The 22,586-nt window shown below is 44.3% G+C and overlaps 1 protein-coding gene across 1 annotated transcript in view; it reads left to right on the top strand.

Annotated features, from left to right (window-relative positions):
* Positions 1-22,586, top strand: part of MYPN (myopalladin) — a 288,939-nt gene that overhangs the window by 6,499 nt on the left and 259,854 nt on the right. The window contains exon 2 of the mRNA XM_069753441.1: positions 15,118-15,220. The gene's annotated coding sequence lies outside the window, so the exon portion shown is untranslated. The remainder of the gene's footprint in view (positions 1-15,117; positions 15,221-22,586) is intronic.

Below are 22,586 nucleotides of genomic sequence, written 5' to 3'. Positions count from 1 at the left end.
TGTTGGTTTCAAAAAAACCTTTCGTTTGATCTCTCGTTTTTATTGGTGGCCAACGTTGTCTAAGGATGTCCAAAGTTTTGTCGCCTCTTGTCCTTCCTGTGCCAAGAATAAGATTCCCAGGCAACTACCTTCTGGGCTTTTACATCCTTTGCCAGTACCTTCCACTCCGTGGCAACATTTATCTATGGATTTCATCACTGATCTGCCTCATTCTTCTGGTTCCACCATCATCTTCGTGGTCATGGACCGTTTCTCCAAGATGGCTCATTTCATCGCTCTCCCAGGTTTACCTTCTGCTCCCGAATTGGCAAAGATTTTTGTTCACCATATTTTTCGTCTTCATGGTCTTCCTTTACATATTGTTTCTGACCGAGGTGTTCAATTCACCGCCCGCTTCTGGAGAGCCCTCTGCAAATCTATGAACATTTCGCTTGATTTTTCTTCAGCCTACCATCCACAGTCCAATGGCCAGGTGGAACGTACTAATCAGACCTTGGTAACTTATCTCCCTCATTTTTCCAATTCTCATCAGAATGATTGGTCTGACTTACTGCCATGGGCTGAGTTTTCTTACAATAACCATCCCAGCGAAGCCACTAACAAATCTCCATTTTTTATCATCTACGGTCAACATCCTGGTCTTCCTCTTCCGGTTCCTCCTGTCTCTACTGTACCAGCGGCTGATCTTCTGTCTAGGGAGTTCTCCAGGGTCTGGCAGGAGACCAAGTCCGCCCTTGAGTTGGCTCAAGTTAGGATGAAGAGACATGCAGACAAAAGACGTCTTGATTCTCCTATATTCCATCCTGGGGACAAGGTTTGGGTTTCTTCTAAATTTATCCGTCTCAAAATCCCTTCACATAAGCTGGGTCCTCGCTATATCGGTCCATTCGAAGTTTTGTCTCGTATTAATGACGTTTCTTACAAACTTAAGTTGCCCGCCTCTCTGCGTATTTCTAATTCTTTTCATGTGTCTCTCCTTAAACCTGTAGTTTTTAATCAGTTTCATTCTTCTAACCTTTGTTCTCCTTCGCCTGTTTCCGAGGATGATGTCTTTGAAGTTAGGGACATTTTAGCCATGAAAAAACTTAGAGGGAGAACTTTGTTTTTGGTTGACTGGAAGGGTTTTGGTCCTGAGGAGAGGTCCTGGGAGCCTCGAGAGAACATTCGGGCTCCTCGTATTTTGTCCCGGTTTCTTTCTAGTCTTAAAAAGGAGGGGCGTAAAGATGGGGGTACTGTCATGCCGTTGCTGCCGCCGCCTCTCCCCACTGCAGCTCGCCGGGTGCGCGCGCGCGTCGCATTCAGCTCTGCGCGTGCGCACATCTGATTCCTCTGTTGGCGCTCTTTCCTGTCCTCTCCGTCATCCTGGAGGACTGTAAAGGCCCCGTCACACTTAGCGACGCAGCAGCGATCCCGACAACGATACGACCTGTCAGGGATCGCTGCTGCGTCGCTATGTGATCGCTGGTGAGATGTCAAACAGTGCGATCTCCCCGACGACGCAGTAGCGATGCGGCGACCTGTAGCGACCTGTACAACGATGCTATTTCATGACGATTCAATGGGACGTCCTGTCAAAGAGGTCGTTGGTAAGGTGTCAAACACAGCGATGTGTGCTACCCAGCAGGACCTCAACGATCAAAAAACGGCCCAGGCCATTCCGACACGACCAGCGATCTCACAGCAGGGGCCAGGTCGCTGCTACGTGTCACACAAAGCGAGATCGCTACTGAGATCACTGTTACGTCACAAAACTTGTGACTCAGCAGCGATCTCGCTAGCGATCTCGCTATGTGTGACGGGGGCTTAACCCGGAAGTAGCTCCCATGCTGCTATGTAAACTGCTTCCTGCTGCTTCTCTGTGCCTGATGTTCATTTGTGTTTACAAGTGCTTCTGGCCACCTGTGGTCTCTGTGCGTTCCTAGCTCTCTGACTTTGGGTCTCCTCCGCCCTCTGCAGTGCCTGCCTGTTTCCTGTGTTCCTGCCTTGTTCCTTCAGTTCCTTTTCCTCTGCGGTACCTGCCCGGCTCCTATATCTTTTCCTTGCTCCCGTCAGCCTCAGTGTCTCCATATTGTCCTGCCAGCCTCCGTGCCTCCGTAGCGTTCCCATCTTCTCCCTTGTCTCAGTAGTTCCTTTCTGTTCCCTCTTTCCCTTTGTGCCTGCTGTGTACCCATCTGATCTCAGTCGACCCTCCAGCTTCCGTGGCGATAGTCCCTCACGGGCCTGCCCCTAACTCTCCCTGTATAGGGGGCGGTCCACCTGGTCAGCTCGTCCGAGAGGGGTTCGTCATCACGGTCCAGTGGGTCCACTCTCCGTTTTTCACTGTTTGAATCTACATGCTCTAATAGGACTGCACTCGGGTGACATCCGAGTGCAGCCAGATTCTTACAGCGTCACACCGAGTCCCTCATGTTAGCCAGCGACAATGTGATCCTTTGCCTGTCGAAGTAAGTGAAAAGTATGGTTTAGGTTGGGGGAAGACAGAGGGCCCAACTTCCTGGCCAAAGTCTTCTGTTGGTTTGCCCTAGTTATGCATGTTAAATCCCCTTCACAAACAATATTAAAATGTGAGCTTAGGCTAGGTTCACATTTGCGGTTGAGTTCGCAGCGTCTCGTCCGCAACCGCAATACATTGCAAAACATGATAACGCTGCGTTTTTTACACTCATCAACTTACGCATGATAAAAAACGTAACATTTGCACGCGTTTTTGCATGCGTTCGCGTTTTTTATGCGCAAGCGTTTGATAGGAGAAAAATTTTCAAGAAGAATTTCCTTGAAACAAGCCACGCCATATGGGCGTGGCACATGGGACTTCTCTATATAATCCCTTGTACATATGAAATCCTCACATTTTGCTCCTGTATCCTGTGTCAAGATGAATTTTCGCATGGAGAGTTACTATCGGAATTTGGATTTGGATGTCAACTTGTCTCTTTCCTTTGCATTTGCTTGTGAGCAAATGCGGAAAAGAGAAAAACAGAGAAGACGGCGTCGGCGCTTTTGGCAGCACCCGATTCTTGAACAGAGCCGTGGAGCCTACAACTCCTTATTCAGTGAGCTCCGTGAAAACCCAGAGAAATATTTCGAGTACCCGAGGATGTCTCAAGACAGCTTTATGGAACCGTGTACAAGGAACCATCAGCAGGCAGGACACCCAGCTCCGTAGAGCGATTACTGCTGAGGAACGTCTGCTGGTGACACTAAGGTACGTAATATTTAAACATTGACGCCTGACATAATTATTATTGTTCTGCAATGTACTTAATTTTGTTCCCTTTTTTTGTTTTGCTTAAATACTGTCCTAAATATTATTGTTCTAAAAGCCGTTCTTTCTCTTTTTTTTTTCTTTCTTTCTCTGTTTTGCAAAACCCCAGTCATAAAAATTATTCTTCTGATTTAGTTTTTTCTTTCTCTTTTCGGCAGATTCCTGGCTAATCGAGAGAACCTATCATCGCTCCATTTCCAGTTCCGGATAGGAATTTCCACACACTCTGGGATTATCGCATACACCTGCCGGGCTTTGTGGGATGTTCTCTGTGCGGAATTTATCCCCCTACCGACCACGGAAATCTGGCAGCAAACAGCAGACCAATTTTTTGAAGTTTGCAATTTCCCCAACTGTTTGGGAGCAGTAGATGGAAAACATATCAGGATTACCAAACCGGCTGGAACTGAATCCGAGTAATTTAATTGTAAAAAAATATTTTTCCATAGTTCTCATGGCAATTACAGCTGCGGACTGTAGGTTTGTCGCCATGGACATTAGATCTTTTGGCCGTGGTAATAATAACTCCCAGACATCTTAAAACTCGGACATGGGCCAACGGTTGTATGGGAATCATTTTAATTTCCCCCTGCCACAACCTCTTCCCAACGCTCAAGGCTTGCCAATGCCATTTGTTGTGGTTGGGGATGAGACCTTTCAGATGCGTGGAAACCTCCTGAAACCATACTCCAGCCAGGACTTGAACCACACAAAAAGGATTTTTAATTACAAACTGACCAGGGCACGAAGAAATGTTGAGTGTGCCTTTGGCATCCTTGTCTCAAAATGGCGCATTTTAGGGACAGCCATTCATCTGAAAATTGAGTCGATAAGGTGGTCAAAGTGTGTGTGGTTCTGCACAACTATATAATGGCTAAAGAGAGACCCAACATTGAACTTGATGAGCCTGTTTGTAACCCATTTCCAGATTACTATCATAACCCTCTCAGGACAACAGTTGAATTTGCCCAAATGAGGCATACATTTGTGTACTACTTTGTTTCAGAGAGTGGATGTCTGTCCTGGCAAGATGACATGGTTTAGTGTTCTTGTAGTCTTGTGTATTGTTATGTACCTGTAATTATTAAAATGTATTTTAATGTTTGCTGACAATAAAAGACCTCTAGTTAAACATCTGTTCCAAGTGCCCTCTATATTAGAATATTTTTTTTAAAGTTTAATAAGGTGATCACCGGTTCACAACAACAGTTTTTTATAAAATCCGCTTGGATTGAGATACAATTGGGATCCATTGCATGAGACAGGGATTGGATTATAACCAAATTGGGTTATGTAACCCATGTTTTACACTACACCTCTTCTCTCTGAGGTCAGCGCTATGGTAGGTGACATTGGATTAGCTCCATCGTCTCTTCAGTCTGCATTTCTATATATTAATGCAGACTGAAGAGATGATGGAGCTAATCCACCTCATATCTTTACTCACCTGCTTGTGTGTCAGAACTAGTGCACTCAGGATGCAGAAAACACTGCATCCTGAGTGCACTAGTGCTGACACCTGCGCAGGTGAGCATTGTTGACCCCTGATCTTTTTTGCAGTAATAATATATATTTTTTGAGGATTTTCAGTCCTCATTGCATTTTTGCCACCTCATAGTACCATTGCACACACAAAAGCAAAGCTTTTTGTGTAAAGCAAATAAAAAAGAGCAGTAGATTGTGTGTCATGGAGCTATGAGGTGGCAAAACCACAGTGTGTGTACACGGTGACATGTGTGTTGACAGTGCACGGTGTGTGTTGCCGTCGATGAAAGAGGCAAAGATCAAGCAGTGATTGGGGGAAAACAACACAAATTTATTTACAAAAAAAAAAAATAACTTTTACCAACCAATGAGGGGTAAATGTTATGGACCTGGGGGTGTGAAGCTGGGAGGATTGGCTACAGGTGGGTGAAGAAAGGGGTTCCAGGGGAAGGAGTAACTAAACTTGTGGGGTCTGGGAGGTAAAGGATGGAAGTATACACGTTAGGAGTGGAAGCATGGGATGGGAGAGACACATTGGAAGGGAGACAAAAACTGGACAACACAGACATATTGGGCGGTGAGGGTGGAGGTAGTATAACACTTTTACTGCCTTTAGTCCTTTTTGCTTTCAGTCCAGTTTTATGCGACATCCTCCTTTTTTGTGTCTCCTTGGGAGTGGTGGGGTCAGCAGGGCGTGTATGAACTGGACCCGGCCTGGTGGTGGCGGTGGACAGCCGTGCAGATTCTTCTGAAGGCCTAGTAGTGGTGGCGGTGGACAGCCGTGCAGGTTCTTCAGGTGGCCTACTGGTGGTGGCAGTGGTCAGCTGTGCAGGATCTTCTGGCGGCCTACTGATGGTGGCGGTAGTCAGCCGTGCAGGAGAAGGACTCGGCATAGTGGTGGTTGAGTGGATTGCAGCAGCACCCGGCATGGTGGTGGCGGTGTAGTGGTGTGCGGCAGGACTGGGCATGGTGGTGTCCGTGCAGTGGTATGCAGCAGAACTCGGTATTGATGTTAAGTGTGTAATGGGTGGCACCAGTGGAAATTCCACCTGTGTCTGGTGGAAGTATCGAGTGTGCTGCATAGCGTGAACGTAAGCAGCGTTGCAGGCCTGCATCACGTTGAGCTGGAGTTCAGGCGTAATGTGTTCTGACATGCCCTGGTCTATTTGATTAAAAAAATGGTGTGCTGGTCTCTGGAGGTCGACTTCAAGATGGTTAAGGCATTGGTTGACATCCTGGAAAAGTGTGTTAATATGGGTCAGACCACTTTCCAGTCTATCTCCCAGCGCCTTTAAGCCATTCTGGAAGACCGAGCTCAAGTGAATAAACTCGGGCATGAGTGACCTGTCTGAGGCCTTCTGCCGCTGGCGGGTAGAGCCCAAAAAAAGAGGCAAAGGACTAGGACAGGGAAACACCTGAAGGACCAGCTGCCTGTTCTCCAGCCTGTGACGCCGGCCCACTTGCTGCTTCGCTGGTGGATGGCTGGGACTGGTCCGTGGCAGTTTGATGAGTGACCGCTCCAGAGGACGATCCAGGTTCGAGGGTGCTGATACAGGTTCTGTGAAAAGAAAAGAAAAGTAAAACATTACTGTAAAAAAATAACAATTGTAAAAGCGCCAACTCCTCTGGAATAGAAAAATTCAGATTAGTGAATACAACATAATGGAATACAACACAAAAATACTTACGTTCTCTGAGCAAGCACAGGCCTCAGGAAACCCAGCAGCCGGTGGTACTTGTATTTCCCTATCCTTGCTGCAGCACCACTGCGAACTTGGATCTCCTGTCTCAGGTCCTTGTTGAAGCAATCCTTCATCGAACGCCAACGGGTTTTGACTTTGATCACTGTGAATAGGGAAAAAAAATAGCTAAACATTGCACACTTTAGGCCAGGATCACACAACTGTGTGTGATGCGAGAAACTCGCAGGAGTTTATTGCATCACACATGGTTGTGTGATCCCGGCCTTCAGGTTCACTGCTGCATCAGACCACACTGCAATGCTTACGAAAAGTCTTTCTGACTCGTGACGTGGCATTGTCTCAGTCATCCATCAGTGCTTGGGCCACCTCATTCCACAGCCGCTGAATCACCACAACGTCCGAGTGCTCCTGCTCCCGGGTGTCCCACAACGCAACTCGCTCCTGCACCAAGGTGATGAGGAGGTCATTGTCTATCAAGTCCTCCTCCCATTATGGAACCTAGAAATGAAAAAAATACATTAATGTTGGAAAGATAAAACACTTAAAACAAAAAAGTAAAAAAAAAAAAAGTCAAGAGTCCCAAAAGCAGTCAAGAATAAATAAAAACAGTCAAGAATACCAACAACAGTCAAGAATAAATAAAAGCAGTCAATTATACTTACACGCCATCTTGCCACCAGAGCTTGGGCCTGGAAGGGTTCTGTAAAAATAAAAATAAATATTTTGCCACATGTGTAAGAGTAACAGTGAATACTTACCAAACAGAAGCAAATGTACTCACTTCAGTCTCCTGTCCGGTGTGTGAGCTCTGGAGGACATGATGAGGAATGCTGCAAGAGAGACAGAAATGATTACAGACTGCAGGGAGAAAAACTGACAGGCAGACATATAGCTTGTATACTTACATTTTGATAGTCTTCCAAACTTGATGCTGCAATGCTTGTACTGCTTCCAGAGTCTTGGGAGTAATGGACTTCCACTGCCCACACCTTCTTTATAAGGTTTGTTTGGGGTGTGGCTTAAAACAAGTTCCTAGACATGTTTACTCATAAGAACGCATGCGTACGCATGCGTTCCTATAGACTGTAATGTGTTTATTTGGCGCACTCCTTCCGCATGCATCTGCATGCGTATGGCGGCAGAAATTTGCCGCCACAAAAAATCTACGATGTGCGTCAGCAGCCACATACTGCAAAAATACGCATGCGCGAATCACCTGGGATGACGTCGCTGTCACGCGACCGTGATGTCACAAAGGTCCTTTGCGCAAAACATCCCTGGGAATAAAAAATACCAAGGGCACCGCTGAGGAGATCGGGGGCCGTCTGAAGGTGAGAATAACCATATTTTTAATTTTTTTAAATTATTTCTAACATTCTAACTTTTACTATTGATGCTGCATAGGCAGCATCAATAGTAAAAATTTGGTCACACTTGTCAAGCACTATGCTTGACAAGTGTGACCAACCTGTCAATCACTTTTCCAAGCGATGCTTCAAATCGCTTGGAAAACACAAGCATTCTGCAAGCTAAAAACGCTTGCAAAACGTTTGTGTTTTTGCAGGAAAACGCATGCTGCGGACATTTCCGAGGCATTTCTGCAACGTGGGCACATAGCGTCGAGGTGATTTAAGTAAATACAGTACATTATGATTGACTGAATATGTTGTGAGCTGTCACCAAATTGAGGCTACTGTTGGCTGCATGCATATATACACCCACAATGCCTACCAGCGACTATGGTCCACATAGCCAGCATCCCTGTTATCCCACAATTTGGGCCTTTCTTGAATAAGGCAAGCAGCTTTTCCAGATGTGCCATTTTGTTGCTTTTTGTGGAGGTGTGTTTTTTTTTTAGATCTTCACATCACTTGTCCCAATTACTGAATTTCCTGTGATGGCCAGATGTAATTTTCTGGATCTTTTGACAAATCACAGCTGTCATCAACCCCATCAAAGATTAACCCAATTGGCACTACAACAGAACAATCAGGAAGAGCCGAGCTAAGAGGCAGAATTGGCACATCTAATGAAGGCACCAGTTCTGAGGCGGCTGCGGGCTGGTATTTTTATGCTGGGAAGTACCCAATAACCAGAGACATTCCCAGTCTGATAACATAGACTGTCTGCTTTACCTTGGCTGGTTATCACAAATAGGATGGACTCCACTTCGTTTTTTCATTTATTTATTACAAGTACAATAAAAAAAACTACACACACGGCACTAATTATATAACTTGCGGTTATCTACAAGTGGTTCTCACATAATTACAATATCATCAAAAAGTTAATTTATTTCAGTTCTTCAATGCAAAAAGTGAAACTAAATATTATATAGATTCATTACAAACAGAGTGATCTATTTCAGGTGTTTATTTATGTTAACCCCGAAGGTGGTTTCCAAGTTAATGACCGGGTCAATTTTTACAATTCTAATCACTATCCCTTTATGAGGTATTAATTCTGGAATGCTTTCATGGATCCTGGTGATTCTGAGACTGTTTTCTCGTGACATATTGCACTTCATACTAGTGGTAAAATTTCCTTGATATAACTTGCGTTTATTTGTGCAAAAAATGGAAATTTGGCGAAAACTTTGCATTTTTCCCACTTTGAATTTTCATGCCCTTAAATCACAGAGATATGTCACACAAAATACTTAAGTAACATTTCCCACATGTCTACTTTACATCAGTACAATTTTGGAACCAAAGTTTTATTTTGTTAGGAAGTTATAAGGGTTAGGCTACTTTCACACTAGCGTCGGAATCTCCCCGTCGCAATGCGTCGGGGAGAGATTCCGATGCTAGCGTTTAGCGCATTGCACAATAGAGGCAGCGGATGCATTTCTCCGGCGCATCCGCTGCCCCATTGTAAGGTGCGGGGAGGTGGGAGCGGAGTTCCGGCCGCGCATGTGCGGTCGGAAAAAGCGGTCCGTCAGGAGCAAAAAACGTTACATGTAGCGTTTTTTGCTCCCGATGGTCCGCAGAAGCACGACGCATCCGTCGCTCGACGGATGCGACGTGTGGCAATCCGTCGCAAATGCGTCGTCAATACAAGTCTATGGGGAAAAAACGCATCCTGCAAGCACTTTTGCAGGATGCGTTTTTTCTGCAAAACGACGCATTGTGACGGATTGCAGAAAACGCTAGTGTGAAAGTAGCCTTAGGGTAAGGTTCCACATTGCGGATTGCCAGCGCTTTGGAAGGAGCGGGAAACTCGCTCCGCCCAAAGCGCCTCCACCTTTTGAACGAGCAGTGATTCCGGATGTGTTCATTACACACATCCGGAATCTCCGCACCCCATACATAGGGCCCTGTGATTTACCTTGCAGCGACGCAGCGTCGCCACAAGGTAAACGGACATGCTGCGTTCTAAAGACGCGCCGCATGTCCGGAAACGCAAGGCCGCTGGATGCGTGTTCACACGCATAATGGAGACAGGATTTCATAAAATCCCCTCCACTATGCTGTAACATCTGGAAGCTGCAGATTGAATGTTGCGGTTGTACGCAGCGTTCAATCCGCAGCTAATCCGGATGTAATCCGGCCCGTGGACACGCACCCTTAAAAGTTAAACAGCAATTTCTCATTTTTACATTTTTTTTTAGAAACCACATAAGATTTGAAGTCACTTTGAGGGGTCTCTATGACAGAAAATACCCAATAGCGACACCATTCTAAAAACTGCACCCCTCAAGGTGCTCAAAACCATATTCAAAAAGTTTATTACCCGTTCAGGTGCTTCATAGGAATTTTTGGAATGTTTAAAAAAAAATTAACGTTTAACTTTTTTTCACAAAAAATTTACTTCAGATCCAATTTGTTTTATTTTACCAAGGGTAACAGGAGAAATTGTACGACAAAAGTTGTTGTGCAATTTGTACGGAGTACGCTGATACCCCATATGTGAGGGTAAACCACTGTTTGGGCGCACCGCAGAGCTTGGAAGAGAAGGAGCGCCGTTTGACTTTTTCAACGCAAAATTGGCTGGAATTGAGATCGGACGCCATGTCGCGTTTGGAGAGCCCCTGATGTGCCTTATCAGTGGAAACCCCCCACAAGTGACACCATTTTGGAAACTAGACCCCCCCAAGGAACTTATCTAGATGTGTGGTGAGTACTTTGAACCCCCAAGTGCTTCACAGAAGTTTATAACGTTGAGCCATAAAAATAAACAAATAATATTTTTTCCATATTTTTTTTCTCTTCACACCCATTTTTTTGATTTACCAAGGGTAGTAGGAGAAATTGGACCCCAAGATTTGTGAAATTTCTCTTCAGTACATTGATACCCCATATGTACGGGAATACTACTTTTGAGGCACAGTGCAAAGCTCAGAAGGGAAGAGGCGTCATATTGGAGTTCAGATTTTGCAGTAATGGTTTGAGGGTGCCATGTCACATTGGCAGAGCCCCTGAGGTGCCAGAACAACAGAAACTCCCTATATATGAACCACTGAGCGGTGAAGAAAGAATAAATTACATTTTTACCTCTAAAATGTTGTTTTAGCCCAAAGTTTTAAATTTTTCTAAGGGCTAATAGGAATTTTTTTTTACATCATACTGAGGTCCATTTTTTCCTGAGTGTGCCAATACCCTACATGTAATCAGGAAATATTTTTCAGGCACAGTGCAAAGCTCAGAAAGCAAGGAGCGCCAGATTTTACTGTTATGGTTTGCAGGTGCCATGCCCCCTGGGAGAGCCCATGAAGTGCCAGAACAGCAGAACAACCTGTAAGAGACCCCATTTTATGAACTACACCTCTCAATGAATTCATCTAGGGGTGCAGTAATCATATTGACACCGTGGGTGTTACCGAATTTTATACCATTGGGCAGTGAAGACAAAATAACTACATTTTTACCGCCAAACTTTTAGCCAAAGATTTTATACAAGAAGTGGGTAAAAGAGGCATCAAAATTTGTCCCACAATTTCCACTGAACGTGGCAATACCCTATATGTGGCTGTACAGTACTGCTTAGCCATACGGGAGACTCGGGAGGAACGGAGCGCTATTTGCCTATTCAAGTGAATGGGTCTGTGCACATGTCAGTGTGTCTGTGGGCAAAACACGCTGACATGTCTGTTTTTTAATGTCAGCATGGGCCACAAAACATTTTGCACATGTGCATACGCATAACACACATTATGTCATCCATGTGACTTGCATCGGTGCCGGGGAAGAAGTCTACCCTTGCTGCTGCTAATAACAGTGACAGCAGGAAAGGCTGATGGGGTTATTCATCAGCCGCTGCCTGCACTATAAAAAAATAAATGAAAAAATGCTGTGGATTCCCCTGTATTTTCTATAACCAGCCAGGCAAAACTCACAGCTGGGAGCTGCAACCCTCAACTGTCAGCTTCAGCAAGGTTGGTTATCAAGAATAGTAGGGTCTCCACGCTTTTTAAAAAATTATTTGAATAAGAAAAAAACGGCCTGTGGTCCCCCCATTTTTGACAACCAGTGTTGCTAAAGCTCACAGCTGGGGGGCTGGTATTCTCAGGCTGGTAATTGGTTATGGATATTGACCCCCCAGCCTAAAAATAGCAACCCTCAGCTGCACAGAAAAGGCGCATCTATTAGATGCGCCAATTCTAGCGCTTTTCCCGGCTCTTCCCACTAGCCCTGTAGCAGTGGCAAGTGCGGTTCATATTAGTGGGGTTGATGTCACCTTTGTATTGTCAGGTGACATCAAGCCCATGGCTTAGTAATGGAGAGGCGTCTATAAGACATCTATCAATTACTAATCCTATAGTTGCATGGTAAATAAAGACACAGCAAGAATAAAGTCTTTTATTAGAAATAAAACAAAACAGTTTTACTTTTTTATTTTAAAATAGCAAACACAGCTATACTCACCTAACGCCTTTTCCACCGAAGCCCTTGTTCTCCTGTAATAAAACAAAAAAACACAACAATATCCATCATTTCTCAGTTATTCTGTCCCATGCCGTAATCCATGTCTGGGGGATAATTAGTTTTCAACCTGGACGGTGCCAAAATGCGATAATCCAGGCTGAGAACCACTGGTGAATGAGCTGCTGAGAACGCAGTCAGTGACGCCATAGAGGTTACCTCCGGTCACTGAGGCTCCGTTCCCAGCCGGGTTGAGCTGCAGTGAGATCCGGTGAGATCCCCGCTAGCACCATGTTTTTTTTGTTGTTTATATGTGCATCTTTATTAGTTTTTAAGCGCATTTTTCCCTTATTCATTTGAATGGGGAAAATGCTACAAAAATGCAGAAAGAATTGACATACTGCAGATTTTGGTAAAAACGCTTTAATAGGTTCAAATCTGCAAGAAAAGAAATAAGCCGCATGTGCATGAAATTTCTGAAATGTAATTCACTTTGTTGGTACTATAAAGTACAGTGTTTTTTAACCTTAAAAAATGCAGCAAAAACGTTAATGAGTGATTGTGAACAAGCTCTAACTAAAGCCGCGTTCACACGTTCAGTATTTGGTCAGTATTTTAACATCTCCTGCACTGACCTGAGAGCAGAGCATGGAGCTCCAGACTCCAGACCTGTAAACTACTACTATTTTTACATAATACAATATGTCAGTACAACATTATATACTGCTATGACCTGCGCTTACCCTTTCTATTTTAAAATCCTTTATATGTCGGAGGCAGGGCACAGAAGGACAATGCTTAGGGAAACATTGGTGCATGCAGCTGCCAGCAGAGGATTAGGGCTAGCAGACATTTTAGAAGTGTTTGAAAAAAACATAAACGTTAAAAAATAGTATATTTCGAATTGTCATATATGTAAAAGTCTGTTGTGCTAAAATAAAAAAAAATGCATGTCAAATCACATGCAAATCAAATCGCAACAGGTCCCATAAAAAGATGGGCAAGACATGCTGGGACTCCTCAGTCATTAGTATATTTGGCACCACAATATTAAATGGTGATTTTGACATAGTAATAGGAACTTTATCTAAACAACGGGAATGTTAGGAATCGGTAAAAAAAGAACAGACGTGTGGTGCAATTGGCTTATGGGGTAAATTTTGCTGACAGGTTCACTTTAAAGGTATTTTCCTGGCCGACAGTAGGACCTTGCTTTGTCTAATGCAATATCCGCGAGACCTCCTGAGAACACAGACCCAACAGCATTAGGGGGGCAAGAAAAGAATGCTCAGAGTAAGTATTTTAGAAAGTTTTTGTAACATTTCTTACACTTACGACCTTTGAAGAAATTGTCTAAATTGCATACAGTCCCTTTAAAGAGGACTTGTCACCAAGTCAAAAGTGGTCAGTCTTTGCTTATAGTTTATTCTTGCTGTTCCCCTGAGTATTCTATTTGTTTTATCTTTTCTAAAATCTGCCATACGTCTCCAGAGATATGGGGCTTTGCATTTAGTGCAAATTTTTCATGATCTTTACTAAGGGGGCGTGGCTCTAAGGATTTGTGGGGGCGTGTCTAATGTATGATCTGCATAATTAGACCTGTAAGCCACGCCTCCTCATAAAGAGCATGCAAAATGGCAATGGATAAAAAAAGTCCATATCTCTAGAACCATATGGCAGATTAAAAAAAAGAAAAAAGTAAAATACACAGGGAAATGGTGGGAATACAACTTTCCCTTTTTGATTTGATGACAGGTCCTCTTTAAAGAATTAAAGTTTAAGGAGCATTTTTATTTTAACTTTTAGACTTAAACATTAGGGAGGTGTGGGAACTAGGTCTAGAAATGGTTTTGCCTTCTGGACATGAGTATTGTCTCTGGAAACCATTTTTGTTGACCTTGTTTAGTATAATATCCATTTAAGCTTAGATTTGCTAATCAGAGAACCACGCAGATAGTCCTTGGAGTGCCAGAGGAATTCCTGCGTCGTCACTGACATTGAGCCGGTTACCATGTGATGGCTGTGTGAATCAGAGCCGTCCTAATAATTACATTTACTGCAGTGACAGCGAGACACATTTCCTAGTGGCGTGTGAGGTCCACTGTTATATCATATTAGCCTCACATAAATGAGTAAATACCTTTTCAGTAAGTAATACCTTTTCCTTTGAGGTAAGCCCATGAATGACTTCAGTGGCCATAAATATTTCTCCTCATATATAATGTAACAAACTAAGAACACGCAGCTGTCCATATTAAACACCCTGATCCTCCACCTCCAAGTGTCGGGATCGGGCACAAATGTCAGATGTAGTAGAAATTCCATACTGCTTAACAGACGAGATTCACTTTGCAGCCCGTGCTCATAGTTGTAGAGCAGGGACATTACCTACTCCATTTTTTCAGTGTACTCGTTACATAAATTCTTCGTGACTTTTTAAGATCTCTGATTGCAAATACACTCTGTGAGGATTCTCTGGGGCTGAGAGCCATGACAGCAAGTAAATGATTTGCACACATGCAGTCACATGCCAACTAGACTGCATACAGTCTCACTCCAAACAAGTATATTGAGCGAGGCTGGATACTGTCAAGTCTGAATGTGGCAGGAAGGATGTTGACAGAGAAAGCTCAGAAAGTGTGTAACACATACACTAATAAAGGTGGTACCAGTCATGAAAAATTGTTTGTTTGGGTTTTTTTTTTATGCAAACTGCACTCCCCAGTGTTTCCATAGTATGGTCTTTGAGAACATGCCATAAAATAGATATTCTTATTTGACTTTATGCTTTTTTTACATACAGAAAGAAGAAATCATTGATCTGCTTATCATTGCATTTGGAAATCAATATTTGGACAGCTCAGCATTACCAGAGAACTGCAGTTCTTCTTCAATACATCTCTATGGTAAATGTTTTTCCTCACTTTTCCTGAAAATTTGAGTGTCACATCATTTTGGACTAACTGTCAAAACGTATATACAGTGTGTCCGTAAAGTCATGGTGCACTTTTGACCAGTCGCTGGAAAGCAACAAAAAAAGATAGAAATGTGAAATCTGCTCCAAATAAAAGAAAAACTCTCCCAGTTTCATACCCTTTCAGTGCAGTTTGATGTGAGCTCCATTTGTTGCCCTACACACATCCAAACGATAGCATAAGCTTGTGGTTGCATGATGTCACAGACCTAGCAGTGTATTAATCAGAGTTCAGTTTATCAGGGGTTAATCTGACTGGGGGCTCAGCAACAGCTTAAATGAGTTTGTGTTGTTTGATTGGTTCTTGTTATCTCTCCTCATGAACAGGTTTGATATGATTGGGCCAGAGAAAGGGTGCCAAAATGTAAACTATAAAAGTGCACCATGACTTTACGGACACACTGTATTACTCTTTTTAATGCGATTTGCCTTCATGTTTTTATTAATGCATATTTTAAAGGGGGTTTACGTAGACTTTATTATTGATGGCCTATCTTCATCATGAATATCAGATGAGTCACATTCTGATTCCTGGCAGCCCGAACAATCAGTTGATTGAATGAGCTATGTCTTATTAGCGAGTACAATTTGTAGTGTCTGAGCCTTATAATTCAGCTGAGTCCAATTCACTTTTAAGGGACTAAACTGTAGAGCGCTGCAGTACAGGTAAATGCATTATAGCGCTAGAGCCCCTGTATCAACTGAACTAAGGGTTTACGAGACCTGATATTGGTGTCATGCATTGGACTGCAGTTGGATGACATCCAAATGTGGTCTGATTTTCACGGACTGACAAAGTCAAGAAGGTGGAGAATTTTTTTCTCCATCTTCTCCTCATCCAAGAGAATCGGATCAAACTCTGAATAAACTCTGATTAGAGTTTGATCAGAGTGTGATTTGCATAATTGACCTATATGAGCGAATATACACTTGTGTGTCTTTAGGCTTATGGTGCCACAGAGAGTAAGGGCTCATGTACACGTCAGTAATTTTTCATCACTGTTTGTATGCCAAAACCAGGAGTGTCTCCAAAACACAGAACAGGTGTCAATCTTTCAATTATAGATTTTTTTCTGTATGTTCCACCCCTGGTTTTGGCATATAAACACTGATCAAAAATCAATGACATCTGAATGAGCCTGTAGATAAAGTGCCTACTGGATCCTAGTCTGCTGCTGTGTCTTCAGTCTTCCTTGTTGTTTAAAAAAACATTACAAGAGAATATATGAAACTTTGTAAAAATATATCTGTATACCTTATAATAGAAAAGAAAGCTCTCTTCTACACTTAAGAGCCACTTCTTACACTCCTTCTGTATTCTGAACTCACCATCCACTCTGCAAAAACAGCTCATATCCTATTTGGTCAAAGCAATACAGACTGCCAACACAGTGAGGTATCAGGTTGCACCTCCCATTATATAATACTAGCTATTGAACCCGTTCTACGCCTGGGTGGCGAGCATTTATATTGGTATATGGTCTCCATCCTGGTATGTGCTGCTCCATCCTGCGTCCCCATCCTGTCATGTGCTGCTCCATCCTGCGCCCCCATTCTGTCATGTGCTGCTCCATCCTGCATCCCCATCCTGTCATGTGCTGCTCCCATCCTGCGCCCCCGTTCTGCCATGTGCTGCTCCCATCCTGCGCCCCCGTTCTATCATGTGCTGCTCCCATCCTGCGCCTCCATTCTGTCATTTGCTGCTCCCATCCTGTCATGTGCTGCTCCCATCCTGCGCCCCCGTTCTGTCATGTGCTGCTCCCATCCTGCGCCCCCGTTCTGTCATGTGCTGCTCCCATCCTGCGCCCCCGTTCTGTCATGTGCTGCTCCCATCCTGCTCCCCTGTTCTGTCATGTGCTGCTCCCATCCTGCGCCCGTTCTGTCATGTGCTTCTGCCATCCTGCGCCCGTTCTGTCATGTGCTGCTGCCATCCTGCGCCCGTTCTGTCATGTGCTGCTCCCATCCTGCGCCTCCATTCTGTCATTTGCTGCTCCCATCCTGTCATGTGCTGCACCCATCCTGCGCCCCGTTCTGTCATGTGGTGCTCCCATCCTGCGCCTCCGTTCTGTCATGTGCTGCTCCCATCCTGCGCCCCCGTTCTGTCATGTGCTGCTCCCATCCTGCGCCCCCATTCTGTCATGTGCTGTTCCCATCCTGCGCCCCCGTTCTGTCATGTGCTGTTCCCATCCTGCTCCCCTGTTCTGTCATGTGCTGCTCCCATCCTGCGCCCGTTCTGTCATGTGCTGCTGCCATCCTGCGCCCGTTCTGTCATGTGCTGCTCCCATCCTGCGCCCGTTCTGTCATGTGCTGCTCCCATCCTGCGCCCCCGTTCTGTCATGTGCTGTTCCCATCCTGCTCCCCTGTTCTGTCATGTGCTGCTCCCATCCTGCGCCCGTTCTGTCATGTGCTGCTGCCATCCTGCGCCCGTTCTGTCATGTGTTGCTCCCATCCTGCGCCCGTTCTGTCATGTGCTGCTGCCATCCTGCGCCCGTTCTGTTATGTGCTGCTCCCATCCTGCTCCCCTGTTCTGTCATGTGCTGCTCCCATCCTGCGCCCGTTCTGTCATGTGCTGCTGACATCCTGTGCCCGTTCTGTCATGTGCTGCTCTCATCCTGCGCCCGTTCTGTCATGTGCTGCTGCCATTCTGCGCCCGTTCTGTCATGTGCTGCTGCCATCCTGCGCCCGTTCTGTCATGTGCTTCTGCCATCCTGCGCCCGTTCTGTCATGTGCTGCTGCCATCCTGCGCCCGTTCTGTCATGTACTGCTGCCATCCTGCGCCCGTTCTGTCATGTGCTGCTGCCATCCTGCCCCCGTTCTGTCATGTGCTGCTCCCATCCTGCGCCACCATTGTATTATATGCCCCCCATAAGACGCTCCAGTGTGTATGCCCCCGTATGCTGCTGCCATATAAAAAAAAAATATACCATACTCACCTATCGTCCGGCTCCACTGCAGGTGTGTCTTCAAGAAAATGGCGCCGGAAAGCGCGGACTGCGCAGGCGCCGATTCCAGCAGCAGGAATCGGCGCCTGCGCAGTCCGCGCTTTCCGGCGCCATTTTCTTGAAGACACACTCCGGCTCCTCTGCCTGTGACTGGTAAGTCAGAGGGCGGCGCCGGCGCGCATTAAGCGCGTCATCGCGCCCTCTGAACTGTCACAGCAGAGGAGCCGGGAGACGGAGCCGCACGCAGCGCTGGAAAGGTGAATATACTTACCCTCCTGGCGGTCCCTGACTCTCCGGTGGAGATCGCGGTATGCGTTCAGTGCTTACGCATACCGCGATCTCCTGGGAGCGTCACTCTGTGGGGGCCAGACTGCGCCGGCGCTTGCGCCTGCGGAGTCTATAAAAGCTTCGGACAGAGTGACGCTCCCAGCGTTATATTATAGATTATATGGAAAGAGGAAGGAGGAGGAGTGAGGAGTTCGCTACACAACGAGAATCAAGCAGGCATAGGCAGATGGAGCTGCAGCTTCAAACAACTGTTTTGCCTTACATAAGAGCTGGATTCACAGCTACACAGTTCAGTAGTGCTTTATAATGTCTTCAATACCACTGTAGCTTCTCTCTGTGTGCTACAGTGAAAAATAAACAAGAATTAATCTCTGTGTGGGTGCATATATATACTTAGAGAAATGAGGGAGTAAGGCTGTCACCACTGTTGAGACAGCATAAAAGTAGAAGAGTACACTTGATTATGCTTTAAGTATTGGAAATTTATTTGATCCGACAACAGGAAGAACAGATATTGTCTGACATTTCAACCTATGCAAAGGTATTTTTCAAGGATATCTGTCATTCAATATAACAAACAGATTAAATGTAAACAGGTTGCACATGTAACTGGGGAAGGCAGGTTTTCTGGGATCAATTACATTTATGTATAATCAAAAGACTGGTTTAAATGGCATAACAATGCAATAGAATGAGATTAAAGGTGAATATAAATATGAGGCTATATGAGGGCAGAAAGCCTATTATAGGAAGGTGTAGTCATGTAAAGATGAGAAAAGTGGAAAGGAAGAAGGGGCATGCAGCCAGAAAGTGGCATGACACCTGTGCATTCTAATCTATCACATTGCGTGCGTCACAATTCCAGCCCATGCGCCACTTTCCAGCTGCCCATCCCTGCTCCTTCATATACCGGTATCTTTTGGATTCCACATGCAATGCGGCTTAGTACTGTAACAACTTGGACACCAGCTAGTCCGGCTCCCATCCTCCACAGGTATGTTTCAACTGTTTTGGCTCTCCATTCCCTCTGCATACATCCCTCTGGCCTCCAATGTGTATCACTTTGAAATGTAAAGCGCTGCGAAATATGTTGGCGCTATAGAAATAAAAATTATTGTTATATGTTTACATAGGCATACACTGTATGTATAGACATTGCTGCTACATGCTACTACATACCACTGCATACTACATATCCTTCTAAGTCTTTTCGATTGTGCATGCTGTTTCTTGGCACACATATACCTACTGTATATCAGTGTATTCACCTGTACACTCTACAGGTTATATACATGTTCATATTACTATTTTCCCATATATATTTATGCTGTACTTTTTCCAATTCCCTGCCCTACATAGTCAGTCATACAAATATTTTCTATCTTTTTCCCACTCCATTTTTAATTTATCTTCCTTCCTTCTTTCCTTCCATGTCTGTTTTTCTTCCTTTACTACACTTGCAGCCCTTCATAGTCTCATAGTTACAACATACAATTTACCAATGTAGGGATTCCCTTGCTCTAGCAGGCATTAGGTCTTAGGTAGCGTTCACACAGCAATACAGCTTTGATCCAAACACATGTAGTTTTTATTGCTTTCCACAGGTTGCACAGCACTAAAACAAACTCAAACATAATTTCCTGGCCTTGTCCAGGTGCTAACTAAACAGAACAGACCCTGGCTACTCAGACGACTGAGCTAGCCCCAGCTCGGTCAAACAAAACGGCTATTGCTGATAACCACTGGTACCAGCAGTTCTCTGCACACGACTCTTCTCAGAGAGGGATTCTGGCCTGTCTCTCTCTTCAGCTCCTCAGCGGTTGATACCTTTTAATGACTAACTGAAAAGATGGTAACAAATTGCAAGCTTTCGAGACTACACAGGTCTCTTCATCAGGCAAAGACTAATGGTGGGTTCACACTGCGTTGTGTGAACCCGTTTAACGGACTACGTTACACCGCGGCATAACTTGGTGTAACGTAGTCCGTTAACGCCGCCATTACTTTCAATGGCGGACACATCGCTAGCACATGCCCACAATGGGCGTGCCCTAGCGATGTGTAAGCCATTGAGTGACGGACCAGAGAAGCGGGCTGCAGCGTTTCCGGGTCCATCACTGCTAGCGCACTGCTAGCGCAGATGGAGCTAGCAGATGCTCCATCTGCGCTAACGCAGTGCCAAAGTCGGCACTTGCGTTAGTGCAGTCCGTTTAATGGATTTGTTGAACGGACTGCACAACGCAAGTGTGAACCTAGCCTAAAGCAAGTTCTGAAGAATCACATATTTATACATAACACAGCACAGAACTGTTATTATGGGAGAGTGATAACAGAAAAAAAAGAACCAGACCCCAATCAGAGGACAACAAAACATTCGCTCCTAATCTGGGAACTTTCCTATATTTATGGACACAACTGTTTATCACTTATCACTCCCATAATGACAATTCTGTGCTGTGTTGTGCATAAATATGTGATTCTTCAGAATTTCTTTTAGTCTATGCCTGATGAAGAGACCTGTGTAGTCTCGAAAGCTTGCAATTTGTTACCATCTTTTCAGTTATCCATTAAATGGTATCAACCACCGAGGACTCGCAATTCTAAATAATTTTCTATCTACTGGCTAACACGGTACCAAGATATTTATCTTTCCTGCATCTCTTCAGCTCCGAGATTCATCCAGTCTGGTCAGCTTCACTGAGCTTACTAAGGAGAACAGCTAGCCTAGTTATATGCAGGGCTAGCCAGGTGATCTAATCAGAACCCGTAGAGGTAGAATTTAACCCTAGCATACCCGACTTTGCTACACTTGCCTCTATCTTTTAACCTCCAGGAACAAATCTTTCACCCACATGACCGATGACTACATACTATGATGTATTTCAATTATGATATTGTCTCAACTGTATTCTTATCACACCATATCATCCTATATACTTACTGTGCCATTTTATTGTATTGTATTTTTGTCATGGATACCAGTATATCTTATGTACTTATAATTAATCTCCAACAACCTGCCCCATGTCCACCACTTACAGTACACTACCTTTAGATTCTATTTGCTATATTTGTATGACTAATGTCCTTGAAAAAGACCTTTACATAAGTTGAATTGTTGGATGATATCTCTTCGTAGTCGGATAAAATACTCAGTATCTTAACATGCGAAATGCATACTCCAGGCCACATTATGACTAGACTGTTTCCATCCTCACTCAATATACTTGAATAGAGTGAGGCTGCTCCTTTGTAATCGAAATGTGGCCTCGGAGTATGCATCGGCACCGAAAAATCCTCACAGTGCACGCAATGATTTGCGACTGCACAATAGCCAATCTATTATGAGTCCTTTACATTGTACTTGTTACACTTCGTTCATTTGGGCATACCGCATTGGGCATACCGCATTGGGCATACCGCATTGGGCATACTGCATTGGGCATTGAGCGGTAGTGCATGTGATGTCATATGGGTTTTGTATCTTGTAGGCCAACAATGCCACCCTTTTGAAGTAATATAAATGGCATGCATATGATCTTCCATCAGACAGTATACACTGTGGTGATAAATAATGGGAAGGTAAGAAAGTTTGTCAGAGTAAGCAATAATTAACAAACTAGACAATATAGACCATTGAAGGTCAGGTATTGAAGTAGCCATAGTCTGGGCTATCATTGGCAAATCTGTTCCTTACATCCTTTTCTTTGTTTAATGATGCTAAAAACTGCTGTAATTAAATTGATAATATGCCACAGTTTTCCTACAGGAATATTCTTTTTGTTCTCTCCTAAACTACAAAATAAAAGAGCATGGCGGTCCAGTGTGGTCACCTCTTGTAGAACGGTCTATTATAGAATTTACTCATTGTGGAGTAATAAAAAATACAGTACAAGGAGCGGCTCTAGATTTTACAGGAGTAACTGTCTAGTATACAGTAAAAAAAATTGTATCTTCATCTCTACCCTGGGGGATCTAATACCTTTTATGATTCAGTAGACAGTTACCTTTCCCAAATCAACCATGATCAGGAGCACTTGGATTGGCTGAGCAGTCATGTTTTTTTTT

Source organism: Ranitomeya imitator, chromosome 2 (genome assembly GCF_032444005.1).
Source record: "Ranitomeya imitator isolate aRanImi1 chromosome 2, aRanImi1.pri, whole genome shotgun sequence".
Classification (NCBI taxonomy): domain Eukaryota; kingdom Metazoa; phylum Chordata; class Amphibia; order Anura; family Dendrobatidae; genus Ranitomeya; species Ranitomeya imitator.
This window is presented reverse-complemented; position numbering and strand designations above follow the sequence as displayed.